The sequence below is a fragment of the Diabrotica virgifera genome, chromosome 7 (genome assembly GCF_917563875.1).
Source record: "Diabrotica virgifera virgifera chromosome 7, PGI_DIABVI_V3a".
NCBI lineage: Eukaryota > Metazoa > Arthropoda > Insecta > Coleoptera > Chrysomelidae > Diabrotica > Diabrotica virgifera.
In genome coordinates this window covers 216,018,999-216,037,945 of record NC_065449.1, presented here as the reverse complement: position 1 = coordinate 216,037,945, position 18,947 = coordinate 216,018,999, and positions in this window count along the sequence as shown.

Here is an 18,947-nt window from a genome sequence, read left to right as displayed (position 1 = left end):
GAGTAGAACTTTTTGATATGTTGCTCATTAAACATTTCTTAATGAAATTAAAAAAAGTTCTATCTTGTTTGTTTTTCTCCGAAGTGAAAATTTATATGCACTCCCCTAATCTTATTTATTTTATATAACAATTAAATTCACTATTAAATGCTATTTATATTTTATTAACAATTTAAAATTTAGTTTTACTTTTACAGATCTGGCAAACTTCAACGTAAACAACGTATGCTTTGTTGATACACACAGACATAATAATTTAGTATTATTTGAGTATAATCTCTTCTTCTTCTTCATTGAGTATAACATAATTTGTTTAAAATCTAAATAATAAATAAATAATGAAATTATTTTATTCAATTTTAAAAATATTATTTTGATATAACGTACCTATCTATATAATTTGTTTAAAATATAAATAATAAATAAATAAAAGAATTATCCCGAAGTTTGGTAGGTACTGTCCAGGACAAATAGTCCGACGTGTCGCATTAGGATTTTACAATATTAGATTCTTCTAATTTATTATGTGACTAGAGTTATTGATTACAATAAAAGATAAACTTGCAATGAATAGTGTGGCTAACTGACTAAGCCGAAGCCGTTAGGTAAAAAAAAAAATAAATTGTGATACCTAATATTTAAAAACATGTTACCTATTTACCTAAAATTATGCAAATGTAAATAAATGTGACAGGAAACTGCAATCTTACAAAATAATGGAGACCTAATATTTCACTTGGCCGGGAAAATATCTAATCGACCGGAAAATCAACACAACATAGGCGCAGACGGAACAAACTTCAACAACAGATGTGGCAGCCAACAACAATTATGTTAATTTAACAGAAAATAGAGAATGTAGGGCAGTAGGCGCGAACGGGTAGAAAGCAACTTAGACGACAATGAATTTGCAAATTGGGATGATTTAAGTTTGTCGATTTACTTATTAGCTCAACTGCAATCTAGTTTGACGCTTTTCCTCTTCTATTTTATAATTGATTTTGAATCGTTCGATAACAAGAATAATATTTTAAAAATGCATAAGATACAAAATTTGGACAGTTAAATCACTAAAATGGTTATAACATTATAATATTACATAGAGGGTGATTGATTAGTGGGGTAAAGATCAATAGATCCGCTATAGTAATAGATAGCAATTAAAGTTAATAACAAAAATGGTAGCCAACTTTATCCTTCACATTACACAAGTAGTTAGAATGTTACAGGTTGTTCGATAACACAGTGGCAGACCAAAATTATGTTTTTTTAAATGGATCACCATATATTTTATTTTATATTCAAAATCCTCTTAACTCCTTTATCACAAAAATATAACGGTTTGTTATGTTATACAGGGTATTTACAAAGATAACACCAATTTTGTATGAAAATCGTAATAAGTTCAACTCCCTGTATAAATAAAAATAAGAAAAACAGCAATGATTTATTAATGCCATATTTTTTTATTTATTGTCAAAATTTTCAAGAATTATTGACATTGCTAATTTTCTTTATATCAAATACAGGGTGAGTAAAAACGCAAGTACATTATTTTCTCAGTAATAATAAATAGAATACCCTGTATTTTATATCAATATTGAAAAGTAACATTACCGTTCTTTAATTTTTATATAACATTCCCTATGTCCAAATTTATTAGTTTTCGAGATATTTTCATTTTCCAGACCAAATTATTTTAGGTGTCTAAATTTATCTAAATTATAATTGATCCATGACTAATTTGACAATTGACGATTGCTGATTATCAATCCGGTAATCAAATCCGGTAATAAAATAAAAATAATTTATTAGTAATACATTTTACAAAAAAAAAAACAACACAACAACATGCAACATTTTTGAAACAATTAAAAACTACTTTTATGTAAATGTAACAAATAAAGAAAGAAAATTAGTAATAAATTTTACAAAAAAAAACACCCAAACATAAAATACATCATTTTGTGAAGACAATTAAACACTACTTTTGTATGTAAATGTAACAATGTAACAAATAAAGAACGAAAAAATATTTATCAATAATAGATTTTGGAAAACAACATGTTTGAAAAAATTAGAAGCTACTTTTAACCTTTAACTACACGCGCTGGCGTATTTTGTACGTAAGATATAATAATTATACTGCAAATATATTTAAAAATTTGATTTTTGACCTTGTTTATTTGTCGTAACATATCACTGGAATTTGCTTTACAATTGGTTTTAGTTTCGTTATAATCGGCGTTCTGGGAAGATCGTAATTTACAGTTTATGATTTGTTGTTTCCGGTGGTGGACAATATACGCCACGATTATAGTAATATAAGTAGTAATATAAGAACATCTTTCAATTGTTTTTTAGTCATTATGGCACAGAATGTATTTTTTATATAAACAATACTTTTTCTCATTTAAAAAATCACACTTCAAAAAATTTTTTATTAGTATTTTTATTTGTCATGGAATCAGATTCCGGTTATAAATCCCAATTGGCTTACTGAGAAGAACTCCAAGTATTCGCTGATGCCGAATAAGGTTTATAACAAACAACTGAGTGTATTTTTTCAAAAAAAAAAACAAATCCGCTGTTTTTAAGTGTATTTTCTTGTGGCGTATAAAGTACGCCACGCGTGTAGTTGCGTGATAACTTGATGCGCGGGTAGTTAAAGGTTAATAAAACATATTTAATATTTAATTACATAAGGTGTTCAAAATTACTTCTTAACACATTTTTATGCACACCTAAAAACGATCATTGAATGAGCTACTTCCTCTACGAAGCATTTGTAAATTAACACATCGAAATACACTTTGTATTCTATTTTTCATCTCGTCCCTTGTTGTTGGAGGTATTATATATATAGCCGGTTCTATAGCGTTCTACGCCTTCCGGTACCCAATCGCCAAGCCTGTCGATCTAGCCAGTCTCTTTCTTGAAGATTTCTTTCTGACATGTCTTTTGTAATTCCTTGTTTCCAGGAGGTCGGTGGCCTTCCTCTTTTCCGTTTTTCTGGCGGTATCCATCTCATTGTAATTTTTGGTAATCTTTCATCTCCCATTCGTTGGAAGTGTCCATACCAAGTAAGTTGTTTTCGTTGTACCTCGTCCACTATTGTTTTCTGCTTACCTACTTTTTCTCTGATCTGTTCATTTCGAACATGGTCCCATCTCGATATTCTGGCAGATCTTCTAAAAAAATCCATTTCAGTAGTAAGCAGCTTATTTTCGGATTTTTTTGTCCTTTGCCACACTTCGGAGCCATACGTTAAAATTGGTTTCAGAATAGCGTCGTACATCCTCATTTTTGTATTTAAATTTATGTTATGTTGCCATAAGACAGGGTTTAGGGCTCTAGTAACCTTTCTAGCCTTCGTCACTCTATCATCTATACTGGGTTCCGTTCTTCCACTATTTGTTAATTTAATACCTAGATATATATAATCTGTACAACCCCTGATGTAGTCACTTCCGTTAAGATCTAGGTCCTCCTGTTGTATGTGGTTACCGATGTGTAGATATTGTGTTTTCCTTATGTTTACCTCTAAACCCCATTTCCTGTATTCTTCCATCAATTTTCTCGTCATATATTCTAAGTCTTCTTTATCTTGGGCAACTACCACCTGGTCGTCTGCGTAGTTCAAAGTGTATAATGTTATGTCTCCGATTGGTATACCCATACCACTGCATTTCGCCTTCCAAAGTCTGAGAGCACCGTCGGTATATATATTGAAAAGAATGGGAGATAAGCAGCACCCTTGTTTAAGGCCTTTTGTTACTTGGAAGCTAGATGACAGATGGTTACCCCCCTTTACCCTTGACATAGAATCTTTATAGAGGCATTGTATGGCTTTGATGACAGTTGCAGATATGTGTGTATTGTCCAAAACCTCCCACAATTTTTTCACGGGCACTGTGTCATATGCTTTCGTTAGGTCGACAAAAAGTATATGTGTGTCTTGTCCACGTTCTAGTCTTTTTTCCATAACCTGTGTTAGACAGAATATATTATCAATCGTAGATCGACCGGCCCTGAAACCACACTGTTCTTCGGATTCATAGGGTCGATATTCTTCGCAAATAATGGTTTTCAGTATTCTGCCATATAAACGGCTCATTGTGCTTGTTACAGTTATTCCCCCATAATTGTTGACATCACTTTTACTTCCCTTTTTGTGTATTGAAGAGATCCAGCCTTCTTTCCAGCTTTTCGGAACTTGTTCTCCGTTAATAATTCTGTGAAGGAATTCTGTGATCATTCGGATTAATTTCTTTGAACCTGATTTTATTAAAATCCACGAGGAAAATAAACTTTTCTGCGGGAACATTGTCAGGGCCAGGTGCCCAACCATTTTTTAATTGTGAGATAGCTTTCTGTACCATTTCTCTTGTTACTGTTATTTCTTCACCTTCTACTGTTACTGGGTTTGATTCTTCTTGTATGTATTGTGGGCGGTCTTCAGTTAGCAAAGATTTATAATGCTGTTCCCATGTATTTGTTGTTATGTTGTCAAGCCTTACATTTTCTGTTGTATCTGACCTCAATGTTTTGATAAACCTCCACGATTCTCTACTTCTCCTACCACCTATATATGTTTCCAACTCATTACATTTCTTTTCCCATGAATCATTTTTTATCTGCCATACGTCCTGCTTAATTTTTTTGAGGGCGTTTCTGTATTTTTCCTTGTCTTCTATCCGGCCAATGTTTAACCATTTTTGGTATAGTTGTTGTTTATTTTCTTTTTGTGTTTGTAGATGTTCGTTCCACCAGCTATTACCTTTATGTATTCTATTTTCTTTTATACCTAGCGCCTCTTTGACGGCTTGGTGTATACTTGAAATAATGTGTTGGTGTACGTTTTCTATGTTTTGTGTCAGTGTTCCTTCATCCAATATATTATCTAGTCGGCTTCTGTATAGCATTTTTGTACTGTGGTGTTCTAAACTTTCTAGATTATATCGAACCGCTTCAATTTTCGCTCCATTCCCTGAGTCTGAGACACCCTGTTTCTGTTGGGCCCATGAAGGCAGTATTATTTTGGATTTTATCAAGTAATGATCACTTCCATGGAGGTATTTTATAAACCTCATTATTAACGTAACCCCAAAAAATCAGTCCAGTTTATTAACTTCTGGTGATTTGTGTGGCCACGCTACTGGTCCATTGAAAACTGAAAATATCTCGAAAACTAATAAATTTAGACATAGGGAATGTTATTTAAAAGTTAAAGTACGGTAATGGTACTTTTCAATAGTGATATAAAATACAGGGTGTTCCATTTAAAAGTACTGACTAAATAATGGAGATGCGTTTTGACTCACCCTGTATTTGATATAAAGAAAATTAGCAATATCAATCATTTTTGAAAATTTTGACAATACGAAAAAAAATATGGTATTAATAAACCATCGCTGTTTTGCTTACTTTTATTTATACAGGGAGTTGAACTTGTTACGATTTTCATATAAAATTGGTTATAACTTTTTAAATTCCCTGTATAACATAACAAACCTTTATATTTTTGTGATGGAGAAGTTAACAGGATTTCGAATTTAAAATAAAATATAGGGAGTTCCATTTAAAAAAACATATGTTTGGTCTGCCACTGTGTTATCGAACACTGTGTAATGTAACATTCTAACTAATTTTATAATGTGAAATTTTAACCATTTAACCACCTCAAAGGTGGCTAAAATTTTTGTTTTTAACTTTTATTGCTATCTATTAATATAGCGGATCTATTGAGCTTCACCCCACTAATCAATCACCCTGTATATTGTACGCACACTGTACATAATATTGGTTTTGTTTTGTTTCATTTTAAAATTGTTGTGTTCGTTGTTTTTCTGTTTGGCCGCTAGTTTTGGGTTTTTGAAATGATTCTTTTTAATTCATATTTCCTAGATCATACAATTTTTAATTTTAAAGTTCTTTTTGAAGTTATACTTCTTTAGGAGCGATTGGATATGCTCAATAATTGGATTTTTATAAAAACGACAGTATGAACTACGCGCATACCGACAGTATGAAGCGAGTCTTTCAAGTTACGTACGTATCAGTGCAAATAACAAAGTGTGAAAAAAATATATTGGTGTTTTTAGTAAATATATTTATTATAATTTTTGTGTCATTGGATTTGTCTTCGTCGGGAATAGGATATCTAATAAGTATTAATATATGATGAGAAGAAGATTAAAAAGCAATCTTAATATTATTTGTACAATCTGCCAAAATAATTCGTTTTGATATATTCACACTGACTTACACGGTTGTCACCCGATAACCGTAGTCAAGCAGTCCTTGGCGCAGTTAAGTTTTGGATGGGTGACTGCTTAGGAACACCTCATGTTGTTTCCTTGCCTTATTTTTCTTTGGAAAAATTTATTGGAAAGTTGTAAGTATTAAAATTATTTTAATATTTAAATAAAATACAAATAAACTGCTTAAAGTGTACTTATTTCGTTGAAATCATATAATACAAGTATAACTTCTTACGTGCATACAAAGTACAGACACAGTGTTTTTTTAATAACTTTTTGTTTTTTATTAATCTTATTTTTCTTTCCATTATAGGTAAGTTTCTTCAGCTTTGGCTTTTTCTTCAGTTGATTTCCGAAGGTTGTTGGGAATGTGTCCTTGTGCAGTTTTATATTTTTTTGACTAGTTTATAATTTATTCGATTTAATTTTGTCTTTGGCGGTTTCCGTATTTCTGACATATTTCCGTATAATAAAGAAATGAAAGTCTTAAATACAATCAAAACCAGAAAATTGAAATATCTCGGACATATTACACGTAGAGAGACTACTCTTGCTCCAATTCATTATATAGGGAAAGATTCAACGAAAGAGAAGCACAGGAAGACGCAGAATATTGTGGCTGCTCAACCTGAGAGAATGGTACGGATATACATCAAATGAACTTTTCAGAGCAGCCGTCTCCAAAGTCCGAATAGCTATGATGATTGTCGACCTCCGTCGCGGAGATGGCACTTGAAGAAGAAGTATTTTTGGCAATTTCCATACTCCTCCACGTTTTTTTATTACCCTCGTTAGAGGATAAAATATGGGGCTATCAAGCAGAATCCTTAAAAATTATGTAATAACCTCCATTTAAAAGAAATTAAATATGCACAGGTCATTGTGGGATCGGTACTCACAGGAGGGACCGCAAACGTTCTGATACAATAAGCGTTCTCTTTGAAAGACAAGGACGTCGACTTTGCAAAGTAACAAGACACTTACTCAACACACACACACTACACATTACACTAGGTACCTAATTGGAAAAATCTACTGTACCATGCCAATGGCCCTTAGTTGTCGAGGCATTAGCTAAATAAAAAAAAACATACACAGAAGGAAGAGCTCCAATTATAAAAATAAAACAATATATTTTTAAAGCGAAAATCATGTACTTAATACAAAAGAGCATCTTTTTGATTTCAAATAAAACGAAAAAGCAGAGCAAAGTAAAATGTCATTAAATTATAAACGTTTTAACCTACTGTACTAATGTTTCGTCGTCAATAAGATCAGTGTAATACGTTTCGTTTTAAAAAGCCATCATGTTTTGCTAACGAGGCAAATTAGAGAAGGCTAAAACGGCGGGTTCGTTGGGAAAATATTCCCATGACATTTTTTTGCATAATCACATTCGTGAGAACCCCAGAATAAGGTTCAAGAAGTCGCCCACGCGAAAATTGGTCCAAATTTTTTTTACCAATTTTTTTTAATCAAATTGCCAAAATCAATATTTTTGGCGGACAATTTTTTTTGGGTTTTTTGGACCATTCTGGACTAAAAAGGTCTGTTATATTTTTTCTCTAAAGTTGATCGTTTCGAGTTATGTATAAGCAATTTAAAATTAAAAAAACGCGAAAATCTCCATTTTCAAGGCTTAATAGCTCGGTTAAAAGTTATTATTATCAAAGTCAGAAAGTGAATGAATCAAAGTTTAAAGCCCCCCTACAAGATCCTGAAGAAATTTTTGTCATTATTTTATTACTAAGCTGTTATTTTTAAGTAATAATAATGAGCGCCATGCGCGTGTTAGGCGGCCGTAAATGGTTAGCGCGAGAGAGATGCTACTCCGGCAGTCCACTTGTGCATCTTACTCGCACTCACATTTACAGCCGCGTCAATACGATCTAACCGCTCATTGTTATTAATTAAAAATAACAGCTAAATAATAAATTAATGACAGAGATTTCTTCAGGATCATGTAGCGGCAGCTTTAAACTTTGACTTTCTAAATCTGACTTAATTGAAAGATGGGCCAACTCCCATCTTAAAGTTCAGGAAAAGACTAACCCATTCATATGTCAACCATCCATTTTGGTCCAAGGGTGTGGATTTTACGCCCCTTCCTATTTAGAATCTGTTTTTCGTTCTCGTCTCCAAATTTCCCAAAAACTTGTATGACCTTTGTGGCTTCTAATAGTACTGATCATTACCTTTCCAACTCATGTCTAATTGTAAAAATCGGTTATACCATTTAAAAGTTGCCAAACTCAGAAATATGACTCAATTTTTATTTAAAAAAGGAAAAATGTTTGTGGATATGTATGTACGTGTGTGGAAAAGTTAAACCAATTTGAATTTTTTTTTCTGTGTTTGAAGAGGGGGTGAGGGCCGATTCAGAACCGGTGTAGTTTGTGACTTTTGACCACCCATAAGCCAGCTATAGAACTTGGTAGGTACAAAACGGCATATTTTTTGGGGGTATATATCTTTGGATTAAGAATAGACAGGAGAACCGCGAATACATCAAATCAATAGTGTTGAGTGAAGCTTTCAAAGATGCTTTCCAAAACAATGAAATAAAAAGACGTATCAAAATTGCCAGGGCCACCTTCATACACATGAGAAAATTCTTCTGCAACAGAGATATAAGCATCCCTCTTTGATTAAAAATGCCAAGAGGCTACGTATTTACCACGCTATTATACCGTGTAGAGGCCTGGACTCTCAAACAGAATAACATAAAAAAATATTGAAAGTTTCGAGATGTGCTGCTGCCGTCGAATGCTGAAGATAAGTTGGGTTGAAAGAATCACAAACCTTGAAGTAACACGAAGGATAGGAATAGACCCAGAAATTTTGTTAACGATAAAACGAAGAAAACTCGAGTATTTGGGTCACCTGATGAGAGGTCAAAAATATGCATTACTTCAAAATATAATGCAAGGGAAAATAGAAGAAAAAGGGATTCCAGGCTTAGAAAAATGTCATGGTTGCGGAATTTGAGAGAGTGGTTTGGCTGCACCACTAATGAACTTTTTAGGTCAGCTGTAAACAAGCTCAGGGTATCCTTGATGATTTCCAATCTCCGATAGGAGTGGCACAAAAAAGGAAAAAGCTTTCAAATGGCGTCTAAGCCGTCAGGATCAGTCATACACACGGCTTAGTATAGCCGAAAATCTGATAAACTAAACTTTGAAAATTTTGGTTTTTCGACAATTACTCAAAATTTCAACCTACGAATTACGCCAATAACTGAGCGTTTGTAGAAGGACTCTAGACGAATTTAACGGTGTATACGTCATATCCGGGAAAATTCGAATTTTTAGTTATAGGCTTCATAAGTATGATCAAATCTATTTCCTACGGGAAAAACGGTTCCTCAAGCTTAATAATTCCTGTAATAGCTTCAGTTATCATACTTGACCTTATATCCGTCAGATACTACTGGTCAATACGTTTCAAACTCATGTTTAATGATCAAAATCGGTTAAGCCGTTTAGAAGTTATTAAGCTACAAAAGTATAATCCAATTAACGATTAATCCCGAAATGGTTTATGTAGTTGGAGTGGTTACGACGCTAAATTTGATCTGGCAACGGGCAATCCGACTTCATTTACCGGCCATCTCAATATTTTTTTTCAATCTATTTCGAATAGAAAAAAATCTAGTGTACATTCGATGGACACTAGATCATTTGGGAGATAATGCAACAAAGGTGACCGTTTATAAAGCGTAACGTGTAATAGAGGAACATTGCGTTCAACTTCATACATTTAATTTATAAATAACTTGTGGCGCATACAATATTCCAGCTACCAAACATCTGATATGAATATTACATGGCGCGAAATAGTTATTTTCCTAACAAGTGCAGAAAGTCATTCTTTTCCGCACGCGACTGCAGTTTGCCGAACGACGCGAAGCGGGAGTTCGGCAAGCAGTCGAGTGCAGAAAAGAGACTTTCTGCAAGAGTTAGGAACAATATTTTTTCTAAGAGTCTTTAAAAAATTACCAAATCTAAATCAATTAATTTAATTAATATGAAAATACATACACAAATTAATTATTTGACAAGGTTCTCAAAACCAAACTTTCAATATAATTAGTTAGCATGACGACGATCTTGGTTTCCATGACGATGATTCAAAATGACTGTTATTGTATACCGATTTGACTTTCGAATAATATGTCAAAATAATTTTATTTCATCGAATTGTCGCGTTAATTTCATTAAAACAGGAACACAATAAGATATATTTGAAATAAATTAGTAAATATTATCTGAATATTAGTTTATTGCATATATTATAATTACTTTAAGGCCATATTAACATATCTAAATTAACACGCGTGCGGAAAAGTAAAAACCGTGTGCGGAAAAGTAGCACGCGTGCGGAAAGTAACACGCGTGCGGAAACGTGAAACTTTCTAAACTAAAATGCAGGCGCGAAAGTACGTTTTTGCACGCTCCTAGAAAAATGTATTCTCATTTTGATGAAAAAAAAAAATTCTAGTTTTATTTTAAAATATTTTTCCATAATATTTGCTAAATTTGACGTAAACGCGCCACAAAAGAGTTTCAAAATTCAAACTGTATCAAAGCTACTCCTTTGTGGCGCGTATACTTCAAATTTAGCAAGTATTATGAAAAAATCTTTTAAAATAAAACTAAAATTTTTTTTGCATCAAAATGAAAATACATTTTCACGCCACGTAATATTCATATCAGACCTTTTGTAGCTAGAATATTGTATGCGCCACTCATTTTTACGCCGTTTAGCGGTTTTTTATTCTTGTAGTCCATATTCCATAGAGTAAGTATTCTTATTATATTATTCCATATCTACATTTTTTTATTTCTTGCGTTAGGGACGCATTATGGGAAGATCAAGCAAAAGCCGTCAAAGTAATGTAACATATTCCATTGAAGTTAAAACATATAAAGGAGGAGAGATGGCTACCTATTATAAAAATAAAAGAACACATTTTTAAAATGAAAATTGTATAATACAAGAGAACATCTGTTTTTTTATTTCAAACAAAACGAGAAAGCAGGGCAAAGTAAAATATCATTCAATTATAAACGTTTTAACCTACTGTACTAATGTTTCGTCGTCAATAAGATCAGTGTAATACGTTTCGTTTTAAAAAGCCATCATGTTTTGCTAACGAGGCAAATTGGTAAAAAGAATACGTAATTATAGCGCACAATTGTGCCCATCCGTATAAAAGGGAAAAACAATTTACTTCCGACCGATATGGAGAGCTCAAATGTCGTACACGTTTATTTCGGTGATTAATTCCACCCCAAAAGCCATTTTCGAATTTACTGAATGTTCATTATTTATTTTGTTGGTGTGCCGGAGCGCTACAGGTATGCGTAAACCACAAAAGTGGTAGCTGTAATTTTATAAGACCTCGTTTAAAGTCTTTTGTAGCTATAATTAAACAGTGATGTTTATAATTTTTATTCTTGTCGTTGGTCTTTTTTCTTTTTTTCTTCTTACATTGTAAACTGTATAAATTGTATAAGATGATACTCCAACAATATTTATTAAAAGTAAATGTACTCGGGGCTAATTAGCAAAATACAAGGAAAAGTTATTTATCAGCAATTTTATTGCTGGAATCGAATCTTATGATTGTATATATTAATAATATAGGTATGAAAAGTCCGCAGATAGTGTGCTACTTTTTTATAAACAAAATTGAGCACAAAAATCGTGTTTTTTTCAATTTTTTCTCTATAACTCCAAATATTTTAAATCTACACAAAAACACTCAAATAAAAATTCACCGTAATTAAATTCTACATAGAGACGGGTTTTTCCCGATTTACTTCGACGAAAACTTTCCCCGGAAAATGCGGATTTTTCCAACAAAATATTTAATTTTCAAAGAAAATTTTAGATAAGTAATTGTTTATCAATAATTAAATAACTTGGTAATATAAAAGCACATTTCGTATAGATTATAATTCCAGAAGTCGATGCAAATTGAATGAACAGTTTAGCAACAATTGAATGGTTAATAAAAATTTACGGTCGCTATAATAACCACAATAATTACCATACATAAGAATAACTATGGTTTTTGTATAAAAAGACACTGTACCTATCTAATATACTTTACAGAATTGAAATTGGTATATTTAAGCGGCCTCAAGAATATTTTAAAATTATAAACAATTTTTTGGCTTATAAACAAATAGAATATCTCGGGAAATATTAAATTAAATTAAATCATGAAAACGGTATTGGAAAAAAGGCGGCAGAACGCTTCTTTTAAAGGAGCTTCTTTTATTTCGGTCCTCTTTCTCCACAACAATTTTAATAGCTTTAAAATACTCATAACATATAATATTATAATAAAAACTATCGATATTACGAGTGAAAATTGCCAAAAATAGCAAAATTCCAATCAAAAATTAGGTTGAAGAAAATGTAATCTCAAAGTTCACAATCGGTATACGTTATAAAAATACATTTTCTCGGCTTCCCATGGAGCAATTTTCTTCATTCTTTTTTGTTCCCAAGTAACTCGAGTAGAGCCATCTAACTAATGCATTAATAAATGTCAAAGTTGCTTTTGTTTTGTTATAATAGATTAATATATTTATAAGAAAATAATACTACATATTTTTTCCAGTTGTAGACTTTTTTTAGATAAACTTACTACAAGTGTACCTTTTAACGTTAAAAAACAAAAATATTCTCATTTGAAAGCTGTATAATTATTTAAACAATCTTTATTTAAACAAATTAAAAATTTTTGTTATAATAAATAAATTAATTTATTAAATCAAAACAAAAGCAACTTTGACATTTAACAATGCGTTAGTTAGACGGCTCTACTCGAGTTACTTGGGAACAAAAAAGAATGAAGAAAATTGCTCCATAGGAAGCCAAGCAAATGAATTTTTTTCACGTATACCGATTTTGAACTTTGAGATTACATTTTCTCCAACCTAATTTTTGATTGGAATTTTGCTATTTTTGGCAATTTTCACTCGTAATATCGCTAGTTTTTATTATAATATTATATGTTACGAGTACTTTAAAGCTATGAAAATTGGTGAGGAGAAACAGGAGCGAAATAAAAAGGTGACGGTTTGAAAATTATGATCCCATTCTTTACATCTTTGCCGTAAATGCCGGTCAACTTTGACCGGTTGTATCTCAGGAACAGCTTAATACAATTAAACGTTTTTTCTTTTAGAAGAAGCGTCCTGCCGCATTTTTACAATACCGTTTTTATGATTTCATTTAATTTAACATTTCCCGAGATATTCAATTTGTTTATAAGCCAAAAAAATGTTTATAATTTTAAAATATTTCTGAGGCACCTTAAATAGTCCAATTTTAATTCTGTAAAGTACATTAGATAGGTAAGGTGTCATTTTATAAAAAATCATAGTTATTCTTATGGATCATAATTATTGTGGTTATTATAGCGACCGTAAATTATTAATTAACAATTCAATTGTTGCTAAACTGTTCATTCAATTTTCATCAGCTTGTGGAATTATAGTCTATATAAAAAGAGCTTGTATATTCCCAAGTTATTTATTTATTGATAAGCAATTACTTATCTAAAATTTTTGTTGTAAATTAAAGATTTTGTTGGAAAAACCCGCATTTTCCGGGATAAATTGTCATCGAAGAAAATCGGAAAAAACACCTCTCTATGCAAAATTTAATTGCGATGAATTTTTATTTGGTTGTTTTTGGTGTAAAGTTAAAATCTTTGGAGTTATAAAGCAAAAATTGAAAAAAAACACGATTTTCGGGCGCCATTTTGTTTATAAAAAAAGTAGCACACTATCTGCGGACTTTGCATACCTATATTATTAATATATACAATCATAAGATTCGATTCCAGCAATAAAATTGCTGGTAAATAACTTTTCTCAAAAATGGCCTATTCTCCGATATTCTGCCCAGACTAATGTCACTGCTGTTATTTCGGCAGAGCGCCTTTCTCACGTGATATACTTTACTATGTATCTGCACTAAAGTCTCTAACTGAATAGGTTGAGAAGTAGGAAGCCGTTTGTCTCAAGTTGGTCATTCTAGATCTAGAAATAAGGATTTCAATACACTCCATATTCTTCTTCTTCTTGTCTTTATCCTTATGCCTATTACGGCATAGGATTATGGTCAGTTGTTTCTTTCACCCATTTTTTCCACTCTATTCTGTTTTTGGCTAGCCGTTTCATTTCGTATTTCGTTTTTCCTCGTTCATTTCCTATGTTCTCTATTTGATCCCTCCAATTCTTTCGGGGACGCCATCTTCTCCTTTTTGTCGTGTTTCCCATTTCCACAATTTTCCTGAGCATCCTTTCTGGTTTCATTCTTATCACATGCCCATACGATTCTAGTTGTTTATTTTGGATGTGATATAATATTGGATCTACTTCCGTTCTTCTTATTATTTCTTCATTTCTTATTTTACCCCATTTTGATTTTCCTGCGATCTTTCTTAAGTGTCTTAAGTGGTTCTAATAAGAACCCATATTCGAATGGTTCTTATATTGGTGGAAATAGGTAGATTATATACCAGTATGCTTTACAGGAACTAACAGACAACTTGACCAATTTTACTCATTACGTTAATTCACTCCAGAGTTCGACTGAACCCTACTTGAGCTAATTCAGGAAAAAAATCCCACAAATTCGTTTCCGTGATCTAAATCACACAACCTTGAGTTTCAGATGATCGCCTAAGAGCGATTGGTAGAATTTAGAGAAATCTGGCAGAGGAGTCTGCCAAATGCTTATAAGTAGTTTTAATCCTTATGACGGGAATTTTTGATGCGAATAAATGATTCGATTTTTTGAAGTTATACTTCTTTAGGCGCGTCGGGAGTAAATTTATATGTGCGCGAATTCATCAAAGGTCTTAGTCCTGAGCGCAGCTCAAACGTTATACGGGCTCTGATTGGGTAATTACATTGACCTGTCAACAATTGTTCGATATGTCGATGTCGGTTATGGGTAAACAAATGTTGTGTATATTAGTTTTTATTGTTGCGAGGACAGAAAAGCAAGTTTATAATTGTAGTGACCTTTTAAATAGTTTTTAAAAGCAACAGGTACGTAATTATTGTGAATGTTTCAGTATTGTAATACAAAATTACATAGGTATGGTATGTTAAACAGTAAATGGTTAAGTTCAATAAGTTACCACTATAAACAGCCCGGATTAACCGATAACAGTATAAAAGGCCCGGTTTCTGGTAAAATTTATTTTAGGCTTTATTATGGGAGTACCGTCTAGTCAATGTTAATTGCAAAAGACCAACTCTGTCTACCTCGGTGGCTTATCGCTCCGGATGGGCCTTAACAATGGGCCAGGTCAGATAAATTTAATAATATTTACGACCGCTCTAATTGAACCCAAACCAATTACTGTTGAACAAACCATACTTACCTATTTGGAAAATGTATGTACCTATCTAGTAGGTAATCTTTTGATTCACATAAATTGATTACCAACAAAATTTCTACCAATCTTCATCTAATTTATTGTTTTCTTACTCTATGTTTTGTTGTATTTTAATATTTTAATTCAACAAAAATCAAACTAATTTGATTAAATTCAGAACTGTCAAACAGTTAAACGTTCAGTTGACCTATCTTCGCACATGACAGGTACGTGTCAAATGGCTAAATGAGTAGAGGCTTCGACTTCAAATCCTAAGCACCCGAATAAACGCGGGTTCGAATCACAATGCAATTTTTATTTTTTCTTACTTTTTTTATACATTTTATGATTGTACGGATATTTGTTATATAATTTTTTTTTCAGAAAATGCGTATTTAGTTAAAAATTTTGCCAACATTTATTGTTCAGAAATCATTTCTTTGTGGCATTTTTCAATGTGTTTGTGTGTGTTTTATTCTTTAATTTTTTTAATTTTTGGTATTATTTTAATAAAAATTTTTGGAAAGTAGTAAGTATTCAAATTAGCTTAATATTTAAATAAAATATAAATAAACTGTTAAAAGTACATATTAATTTCGTTGGAATCATATAATAGAAGTATAACTTTTTACGTGCGTACAAAGTACACACACATTTTTTTTATACAACCGAGGCTTCTAAGACGCAATTATTACAGAGAAAGTGCTATTCGATACACACACCTACAAAACATCTGATACAACAAACACTCATAGTATGTCTTTTCGCTTGGAATTCTCAAATACAAAACGTTTATGCTTAGATGAAATACTGATTTTTATGATATACAAGATTTTTTTTGGATCGTGAAGAGGTAAAAAAGTGGAATTACAAGCAGCAATACATCAAAAGTCAATGTTTGAAAGAGTAAACATAAATGAAAAAATACAAAATGTATAAACATTTTCATTTTTTCAAAATGTATAAAAATTTTCGGCATCCTGTATGATTTATAATTTTTGAAAATCTCGGGAGGTTGTAACCAAAGAAAGTATTCCACCTGTGGTCAATCTGGTGGTATGGGAACGATATTTATTGTCGTTTTCTGTGCTATTTCGATTGATAACTTACTTGAAAAAAAAAATACATATTAACAAATGGCTTTTTCTTCTTTTCTTATTACTTATTCCCGACAAGAGAGTAGGACCGTCAACAAATTACTAAAAAGTAAAAATGTATTCAGAAGGCCTAAATTAAGGACAATATATGAGACTATAATAAGCTTCAACCTTTTATTTACTAGATATACATAGACAATGAGTTACTCAAAACAAGTCATATTTTACGTGTATAGGAAAATGTAGGTACCTATTTAAAAAAAAAGAATGTGTGTGTACTTTGTACGCACGTAAGAAGTTATACTTCTACTACATATTATGGGATTTTTAAGGCAATACCAAAAATTTTAAAAAATAAAAGAATAAAACGCACACAAACACATTGAAAAATGCCACAAAGAAAAAATGATTTCTGAACGATAATAATTGTTGGCAAAAATTTTAAATACGCATTTTCTGAAAAAAAAATTATATAACAAATATACTTACAATCATAAATTGCAAAAAAAAAATAAAAAAATAAAAACTTGCATCGGTCCCTTCATATCGATGTGTTAAGTAAGAAACTCGCCTCAGCCTGCTATGCTATAAGATCTGTTTCGAAAGAACTCAATTTAGCATCTTCTAAACTAACATATTTTTCTTTGTTCGAGTCTCATCTTCGATATGGTCTTCCTTTTTGGGGTTCTAGTACAGCTGCCCAATTAGATGTTATTTTTAAATTACAAAAAAGAGCAATAAGGTATCTGTTTGGCCTCAGAAGAACAACACACTGCAGAAGTTACTTCAAAGATCACGGCATTTTAACCCTTACATCTTTATATATTTTAGAAACTGTTTGCTTAATTCGTAAACACATGCATGTCTTTCCAGCAAGGCCTCGTCATGACTACTCCACCAGAAATTCAAATTTTGATGTCTATTTACCGATCCCGTCCTCTGAGTTAGTAAAGAAATCTATATTATATTCCGCAAAAAAACTATACAACCATCTTCCTTTACAACTCAAATCTGCAACATCTTTCCCCAAGTTCCGTAAAATGACAAAAGCTCATCTATCTAAAAGACCATATTATTCAGTAGAAGAGTTTCTTAATGACTAACTAAGAAATTACAGTAATTTACAAGTAACCAAACTTATCTATACTTGGGTGTCACATGCAGCAGCTTAAACTTATTAGTTCCTATGTCTATTAGGTCTGGATCCCGCGTATGGAAAAAAAGTTGATTAATAGCAAGCTGAAAATTTGTTAATAGGTTAAGGGTGTCTAGTCGGATAAACTTTGATATATGGGAACACTGAAACAGGGGCAGTTTTAATTGTGGAACAGGTTAAAAATTTGGAACGGTCAGACCACGAAAACGGCACATTTATTTTGTCCGACAGAATAGACTTAAACTCTCCGAACAGAGATTAAACTCTCATGCAAAAATCAGACTGCTATTTATCACCTGTCATAATTCCTGTCATTTGAAATATTCTACATGTTCCACTCATTAAAACGCCCATTTGGTGATAAATAGCAGTCTGATTTTTGCATGAGAGTTTAATCTCTGTTCGGAGAGTTTAAGTCTATTCTGTCGGACAAAATAAATGTGCCGTTTTCGTGGTCTGACCGTTCAAAATTTTTAACCTGTTCCACAATTAAAACTGCCCCTGTTCCAGTGTTCCCATATATCAAAGTTTATCCGACTAGACACCCTTAAGCTATTAACAAATTTTCAGCTTGCTATTAATCAACTTTTTTTTCATACGCGGGATCCAGACCTATATAAATAGTTTACTTTGTTGTATATTCACTTTGCAATTTCTATAAATTGTTGCAATATATCGAGTTTGTTTTTTTTTTCTTTACTTTATTAACTTATATTTTGTATTTATGTATATTTTTTTTATATTGACGATTTATTAAATTTCAGAAAATTGTATTTGTTATTGTTATTGTTAGATATTATTTATTTATTTTTTTCTGACTTTAATTAAGCTTTGTCCATAAAATTTGTATTTTCAGTGACAATAAAGCATATTTCTATTCTATTCTATTCTAATCGAACCCGTGACTTTGATTCGTAATCGAAGCCTAGACTCACTCGCCCAATTCCACATTATTTGTCATGTGGAAAAATATGGTAACTGAACGTTTCACTGTTTGACAGTGGTTTTGAATATAATTA